Source organism: Lontra canadensis, unplaced genomic scaffold (assembly GCF_010015895.1).
Source record: "Lontra canadensis isolate GAN:19392208 unplaced genomic scaffold, GSC_riverotter_1.0 scaffold101, whole genome shotgun sequence".
NCBI classification, from domain to species: Eukaryota; Metazoa; Chordata; class Mammalia; order Carnivora; family Mustelidae; genus Lontra; species Lontra canadensis.
The window spans coordinates 6,047,995-6,056,884 of record NW_022631095.1 but is presented as its reverse complement, the minus strand read 5'-3'; the positions used below and the strand labels follow the sequence as shown (position 1 = coordinate 6,056,884).

The window sequence follows — 8,890 nt, the reverse complement described above, 5'->3', positions numbered from 1 at the left end:
AAACGACAGAATGCACTGTCTCCCAGTTTGGAGGCTAGAAGTCCTAGACCAAGGTGTCAGCAGGGGTTGGTTCCTTCTAAGCGCTGTGACAAAGAATCTGCTCCAGGTCTGTCTCCTGGCTTCTGGAAGTTTGCTCAAAGTCTTTGTGATTCCTTGGCTTGTAGTTACAGTACCCTATCTCTGCCTTCACGGTCATGTGGCATTCTCCCCATGTACCCATATGTCTCCGTGTTCCTATTTCCCCTTTTGTATAAGGCACTAGTCCTCTTGGATCAGGGCCTAAGCTCATGTAATAACCTTCAGTTTAAAGCTTGATTACCTCTGTAAAGACCTTGTTTCCAAGTAAGGTTACCTTCTACAATACTAGGGGTTAGGACTTCCACAGATCCATTTTTGGTGGACACAATTCAACCAATAACAGATATACAAATAATTTCTATAGTATTTTTTTTAAGATTTTATTTATTTATCTGGGAGAGAGACAGTGAGAGAGAGCATGAGAGGGGAGAAAGTCAGAGGGAGAAGCAGACTCCCGAGGAGCTGGGATCCCAATGCAGGACTTGATCCTAGGACTCCGGGATCATGACCTGAGCCAAAGGCAGTCGCTCAACCAACTGAGACACCCAGGTGCCCTTTCTATAGTATTTTTATTTTTGTAACTTTTCTCTTTAGTTTGAAATTATTTCCAAGTAAAACATTTTTCTAAAAGGATAAGAAATTCCTGAGGCGCCTGGGTGGCTCAGTCAGCTAAGTAGCTGACTTCAGCTCAGGTCACGATCTTGGAGTTCAGGGATCGAGCCTCGTGTCAGGCTCCCTGCTCAATGGGGAGTTTGTTTCTCCTTCTCCCTCTGTCTCTCCCCCACTCGTGCTCTCTAATAAATAAGTAAAATTTAAAAAAAAAGAAAAATTCCTGTACAACCTAAAGAATGAATTACAAAACCTATTCCAGGAATAGACAAAGGAATATATCTCAAAGGAATCATAAAATTCTACCAATTCACATCCTCAAGAACCTTGGAATGGAAAATAAAGACATTGATCAGAAAGGACAAATTGTAAAATTAGGTAGGACCAAATTTATCAACATGAGTGCACTCACCAAGAATTTTAGATTCAGCTTCTTCTCCAAGAGAACACCAAATGGCAGATGACGCGGGTGCTACAGGAGGGCCATGAGGGCCTGGGAGCCCTGGGAAGGGAGGCAGGGTGGTTACCATGGAGGTTCAGGCAGTGACAGCAGCATTAGGGCCCCACTGGAGGGAGGCCACAGAGCTCAGAGAGTGAAGGCCGACAACGAGGAGTGGATCCCCATAACCAAGCTGGGCTGACTGGTCATAGACACGAAGTCCCTAGACGAGATCTATCTCTTCTCCCTGCCCATCAAGGAATCTGAGATCACTGACTTCTTCCTGGGCATATCCCTTAAGGATGAGGATTTGAAGATTATGCCTGTGCAAAAGCAGACCCATGCTGGCCAGTGGACCAAGGTTCAAGGCATTTGTTGCCATCGGAGATGACAATGGACATGTGGGTCTGGGTGTCAAGTGCTCCAAGGAGGTAGCCACTGCTATCCGTGGAGCCATCATCCTGGCCAAGGCTTCCATCCTCTCTATGCAGTGAAGCTACTGGGGGGAACAAGATTGGCAAGTCCCACACTGTCCCATGCAAGGTAACCGGCCGCTGTGGCTCTGTGCTGCCCCCAGAGGCACTGACGTTGTCTCAGCGCTGTGCCCAAGAAGCTCCTGATGACGGCTAGTATTGACGACCACTACACCTCAGCCAGGGACACTGCCACCCTGGGCAACTTTGCTAAGGCTACTTTGGATGCCCTCTGCAAGACCCACAGCTATCTCACCCTTGACCTCTGGAAAGAGACAGTGTTCACCAAGTCTCCCTATCAGGAATTCACTGACCATCTTATAAAGATCCACACCAGAGTCTCTGTGCAAAGGACTCAGGCCCCAGCTGTGAGTTTTATACATAGTTTTATACAGGAAAAATAAAGTGAACTAAAGCTTGTTAAAAAGAAAGGAGGTGGAGGAGATGGAGAAAAAGAAGAAGGAGGGGGAGGAGAATTATTCTAGATGAGGAGGAGGAGGGGAAGAGGATAGAAAAGAGGAGAAGGAGAAGGAGAAGAAGGAGAAGAAGGAGAAGAAGGAGAAGAAGAAGAAGGAGGAGGAGGAGGAGGAGGAGGAGGAGGAGGAGAAGAAGAGGAGGAGGAGGAGGAGGAAGAAGAATTATTCTAGATTCAATATGTCCAGCAGCAAAAATCTAGGTACTATTCAAATGTGCATGTTTTTGTTCCAACAGGCCTTGCTAGAGGTTCCATACATCATTACTATCTATCATATTTGAATTCTACTGGATCAGTTGCAATAGTTTCAGATATATCTTCCTTCCACTTTGGTCCTGAAGTGGCTGTGAGAGTACCAAACGACTCTAAGAGTTTGTTTGCACAGCCTGATTCAGAGATGACCTAGACTGAGATGCTAAATTTTCCTAGCATACTTCGGAGAATGGGTATGATATCTTAATGAGATGGGAATGTTAGAGTTAATTTATTATGTGCAGCCTGCTTAACCAACCCCTACCCTACAACCCAGGATGGCTCAGAAATGCATTAGTGAAGGGAGTACCAGCAGCCAGAAAAATCTCTAGATTAACTGTTCTCTGTAGGCCAGAGATGCCGATGGGAGATGCTGCCATAGAATTGGGTTCCCTGAACAGCAAAGGAAATTATCAACAAAATGAAAGGGCAACCTGCTGAATGGGAGACATGTCTGACAAAGGGTTAATATCCAAAATATACAAAGAACACTTATATCTTAACAGCAAACAAACAAACAATCTGACTTAAAAAGGAGCAGAGTATCTGAATAGACATTTTTCCAAAGAAGACATACGGATGACCAACAGGCACATGGGAAAGATACTTAACATCACTAATCATCAGAGAAATGCAAATCAAAACCACAATGAGATATCACCTTATCCCTGTTAAAATGGCTAACATCAAAAAGTTAAGAAATAACAAGTGTTGGTGAGTTTATGGGAAAAAGGGCACTGTTGATGGGAATGTATATTGGTGCAGCAACTATAAGAAATGGTATGGAGGTTCCTCAAAAAATCATATGTAGAACTACCATATGCTCCAGCAATTCCACTTCTGGGTTTTTATCTGGAGAAAATGAAAACACTAATTCTAAAATTATAACTGTACCCCCATGTTCATTGCAGCATTATTTATAAAAGCCAAGATACGGAAACAACCTAATCATTGATAGATGAATGGATAAAGATATGGTGTGCTTATACACACACATACACAATGGGATACTATTCAGCCATAAAAAAAATTTTGCCATTCATGACAACATAGATGGACCTTGAGAGAATTATGCTAAGTGAAGTAAGTCAAAGAGAAATACCACATGATCTCACTTATATATGGAATCTAAAAACCAAAACAAACTAACTAACTAAAATCACAAAAACCAAGCTCATAGATACAGAGAACAGACTAGTGGTTGCTGGAGGGGAGGACACTGAGGGGCTTGCCAAATGGAAAAGGGGGTGAAAAGTTCCAAAATTTCAGTTATAAAATGAATAAGTCATAGGGATGTAATGCATAGAATGGTGACTATAGTTAAGAAAACTGTTTTGTCGGGGCGCCTGGGTGGCTCAGTGGGTTAAAGCCTCTGCCTTCAGCTCAGGTCATGATTCCAGGATCCTGGGATCGAGCCCCGCATCGGGCTCTCTGCTCAGCGGGGAGCCTGCTTCCTTTCCTCTCTCTCTGCTTGCCTCTCTGCCTACTTGTGATCTCTGTCTGTCAAATAAATAAATAAAATCTTCAAAAAAAAAAAAAAAGAAAACTGTTTTGCATATTTGAAAGTTGCCTAAACAGTAATTTTAAAAGGCTTCCCCACAAGAAAAAAAGTTTCTTTATAACAGTGAATGGTAACTATATATATGAGTGGACGGATGTTAACTAGACTTATTGTGGTGATCATTTTACAATACATACAAATGTTGAAACACTACGTTGTATACCTAAGACTAACATAAGGTTATATGTCAGTTATACCTCAAAAATAAATAAATAAAAGAATCAGGCTTCCTGATTTCAAGAGAGAAAACGGGATCCCTGTGTCCTAGAGGTCAGGCGGTAACACTTGACCATTAGAGACAAAGTGGTGACGATGACCATAATAAGCCTCGGGGACAGAGTGGCAATCAGAGCATTTTGGCCCCCAGGGATCTGTGGCAGTGCTAAATCCATCACGTACTTCCCAGGAATAAGGTAGATGGAGAGCCTACTCATTTATGAAATCACAGAAAGTCTAAGCCAAGTGAGCAGAATTCTGACTTTAGTGACTCTAAGTGGAAAGTACCCAATTCCCAGACTCTAGTCAGTTCACAGATCCAGGGTTCCATAACTGAGGTAGAGGCTCCATCCCTTTGAAAAAGGACTTTGCAAGGGGCACCTGGGTGGTACAGTCAATTAAGCATCCAACTCTTGATTTTGGCTCAGATGGTGATCTCCGGGTCTTGGTCTCAGGGTCAGGGAATTGAGCCCAATGTCAGGCTCCAAGCTCAGCACGGAGTCTGCTTAGGACTCTCTCTCCTTCTGCCCCCTCCCCCACCACCTATGTGTGCATGCACGTACTCTCTCTCTCTCTCTCTCAAATAAATAAATCTTTAAACACACACCCACACACAGAAAAAAGACTTTGCCACTTAGCCACAATTTCATATCTTCCTTAAAAGGCTTCCACAGAGGACATGCAGCCATTTATCAGGATGATAGATACTGGGGAAGAGAAAACCTGGGTTCCTCAGGGTTATTAGATAATGAATTAAGGTTGAATTAACTAATTCTGAGTTAGTTCATGACCCCTGAATAACATTAACTGCTGAAGGCCCACAGCACCACAGCGGCCTACCAGTCAGGTCATAAGTGGTGTCTTGGTCCAAGGCTATCTCAAAGCATGTCCAACAAAATCACAGGAAATAATCCTGTAATTATTTCCCCACAGACGTGCTTAGAAACTAACAGAAAGAACCTTCTAATTGGTTTCCTCATGGAGTAAGAGCCATTGTGTAGGAAAGGCAGAGTAAAAGTCTCTATTACTGAAAGATGCATGGTAGGTGATTCCCATTACGTTCAACTGATGGCTCATCCTTGAAAAAGCAAGACGGATCTTGAAGAATGACTATGAGTTGTCATGAACTTAATCAGGTATTAGTGTTAACTTCAGCTGCTGTTCCAGATATATCTTTACTTTGTAGTAAAACAAATTAGCACAGCTTCTGATACTTGGTAAACAAATACCAAGTCAAGTGGGGCCCAAAGGAGCAGAGATTCCAATAGAATTCTATGCTTGTGACATAGAGATATTGTGTGGAGCCTCTGACAAGGGCTAACGGAAGAATCACAGTCCGAGCTCAAAGCAATTTCATTTGAAAAGCAGTTCCTAGGGGCACTTGAGTGGCTCCTTCAGCTCAAGTTATGATCCCAGGGTCCTGGGATTGAGCCCCACATTGGGCTCCCTGCTCAGCAGGGATCCTGCTTCTCCCTCTCCTTCTCCCTGCCACTCCCCCTGCTTGTTCTCTCTCTCTCTCTCTCCCTCTCTCTCAAATAAGTAAAATAAAATCTTAAGGAAAAAAAAAAAAAAGCAGTGTCTAGATTGCTACTGGAGCCTGGTGGACATTGACCCCTGACCTGTAGGATATCCACTGACCTGTGATCTGAGGTGCCCATCATGAACTTTCTATTATTTAGAACATCATTCATGATCCCATCATAAAATTAGAAGTGTATAGAATCATTCTTCTATTTAGTGGAAATGCAATAGATAAGAGAGAGCCTGAGCAGGTCTGAAAAGCACAAGAAATTTTCATGAGCATGGTTCAGAGTCCCATGTAGATATGTCTACTGCCCTACCACCTCTCTCTGAGCTCACATCTGTGGCCTCATGAGAGTACCTGGTGACACAAAGGTGTGTACAGTATGCTGGCATCTGGCAGTGGATGACCACCGAAAGACAGCCACACTCAGGGTTAGCCCTAAAACATAATAAAAGGAAATATCTCCAGCAGGTAGAACTTTGGGCAGTTCATCCAGTGGTCCACTCTGGACCTGAGGTAGGAATCTCTGCTGACATGGGAAGTCAATGACAGATTATCTGACAGATCAAGGGCTTGGAAAGAGCAAAATTGGAAGATTAGTGACAAACAGATCTGGGAAAGTAGGAATGTGGACTCTCAGAATGGGTACAAAATGTAAAGGCAGTTGTATTTTGCGTAAGTGCTTCCCAGAGGACATCCACGGCAAAAAGGAATCTCACTAAAACAGTGGAAACAAGAAGACTCAGCCTGTCTTTCCCCAGCCACTCAGTGTTTGCTGTGGATCCATGGAAAAAGTGGCCATGGCAGCAGGGATGTGATGTGTGAGCTCAACAGAAACTTCCCCTTACCAAGGATGATATGACTGGAGGTACCACTGAGTGCCCAAATGGCCAATGGCAGAAGCCAAAATAAGACCCCCAATACGGTGCCATTTCCCTGGGGGTGGAGGCTGAGGGGAGCAGCCAGCTACCTAAGCTGATTACTTAACACTGAACCCATTCTTCATGGAGAAGGGAGTGATTTGTCCTCATGGGAATTCATACTATTTGGATTTGCCCCCATAACATTCTGCCCGTTCCACCATTCATGCACTTACAGAACACCTTATTCATCACCACTGTATGCCATATAATACCACTTCAGGCCCAGTAACTCATTCGATGGCAAAAGAAATGTGGCAGAGGGAACAGACCCAGTGCATTCACTGGTCTTACTCTCTTCCCATCACCCAGAAGTAGGTGGCCTGACAGAATGGTGGAATATGGTCTCCTGGAGGCTTACTGAGGGTGTCAACTAAACCACATCCTATGAGGTTGGGGAAGTGTGCTATTGACACAGGATATGCTCTAAACCAAGAAAGGGTGGGACAAGAGAGTGGGCCCTCAAAATATACCCAATAATCCACTGGTGGAATTTTTTCGAACAGTTCCCCTTAAATCTTAGGGTAACCACCAGGGAACACAGTCAGGGATCCACTGAATCAGAAATAAGACCATTTGGTGCTCCTTGCCCCACTGAACCAACAGGCACAAAAGAAAGGGGCTACTGTATTAGATCATTGACCCTAATTCCCAAGGGAAAATGGTTGCCGCTACACAAATGATGCAAAGGGACTACATCTAGAACCCAGAGGATTTATCAGGTACCTCAGAGTGCTCCCATGTCCAGTAGTAATTATTGCCTGACCTGGGTTACCTAGAAATGCCCGAGACAGGGATTTGGGAATGCTCGATTTATTTAGGGAGTGTCCTTCAAGAAAAGCCCTTAAGGGAAGGAAGCAGGATAGGGAAGGGGAAAGAGCTGAACATAGATGTGGTCTCAGACAAACTTGCCCTGAACATAAACTATGCCATAGATTTCCTCCCTTTGAGGCAAGGGCACTACCTTGCATACCCTGTATCACTCCTTGGGAATGGCCAACTTTTGAAGGAAGCTGAAGGCATCCTCTACAGAAGGGCAGGGCTATGGGCAGTTAGCAACCCTTACAGCAGTAGGGGACAGGTGTGCGGAGTGGGAGAGGGGAACAGTGCAGGGCGTACAGCATCTACTAGGAACAAGGGGAAGCTGCAGCAGCAGCCCCCCCAAAACACGTCCTCTGCTGGCAGGAATCCGTAGAAACAGATGTACACTGTAGATGTGAGGATAACTGATTGGGCAGATTTTTCTGAGGAAGCCAAGCCTACAGGATTTGGAGCACAGGTGAAGATTTTGGCCTTGAACAAAGGGGACCCTCTATCCTCTGAAACCAGAGAGAATGAAATCTCAGGTTTAGGCAAACTGATAAGCAAAGGGTGAAAAAAATTCAAAACTCACCTAAATTTTATTAAAAGTCTACTATTAATACATGTCTGGCATATCTTAGGGGCCGAGACAGTCATAGCATGAGACTGGCCTCTGATCTAATGGAGCATAATGTGTGATAAACCATCAGTTATAAAACAGTGTAAGGGCAATGACCAAGGAGGGGTGGGTCAGGGAAGTGTTATCTGAGACACAAAGAATTAATTCCCACCATGATAGCAGTAGGGAGTGTTCTGAGCAGAGCAAAAAGGACAGCCTACGTGAATGCCTAGAGATGAGGGAGAACACAACACAGGGAAGATCTGAAAGAAGTTTTGGTGGTGGGGAGGGGGGTGGTGGCAGCAAAAGATAAGGCAGAGCCATGCCTACAAGTCAGGTATCAGCACAGTTGGAAACCATCAAAGGGTTTTAAAAATATGTACCTTGTGACCTGTTTGGTCTTGAACCATAAATAGGGCCATGGTTCCAAAACTGAAGGAGGTTGAATAAGGCCTGGTGGCCTCAATCTTCTCCATTAAAGGCAAAATCATCTGCTCAAGGTGAAGAGTATGAGTGCTTGAGAAAAATGACAAAGCCCTCAAACAGCTGGTGAAAGAATGGGAAGTGGGAGTAGTTGAGGGCCCAAACTGATACTAAGCCCTGGAATTTGGTGCAGCATCAATCTGCACCTGTGTGTGCTAGTGACCAGCAGAACTCGGCATCCTCTGCATTCGCCAAACATACATTAATTGCACCTATTTCAAGCTGTACCATCTAGGAAGATGCACGTGGGCTGGATCCAGGGTCGGTAACTTGAAGAGTGGTTACAGCGGTGGGATAAGGATGCACAGACCTTGAACGTGCTGCGTATCAGAGCACAGGCTCTAACAGCAGGAAAGGAGGAGGTCCAGGAGGAGTCAAATATACTAGAAGAATGTAGGTGTCAAGGAAATAGAAGTTTGTGGAGCTAGAGTCCAGAGGA

General features: G+C 44.4%; 1 pseudogene; it reads left to right on the top strand.

Annotated features, from left to right (window-relative positions):
* Nucleotides 1-1,140: 1,140 nt before the first annotated feature.
* LOC116855367 lies at nt 1,141-2,003 on the top strand (annotated as a pseudogene).
* The last annotated feature ends 6,887 nt before the right edge of the window (nt 2,004-8,890 follow it).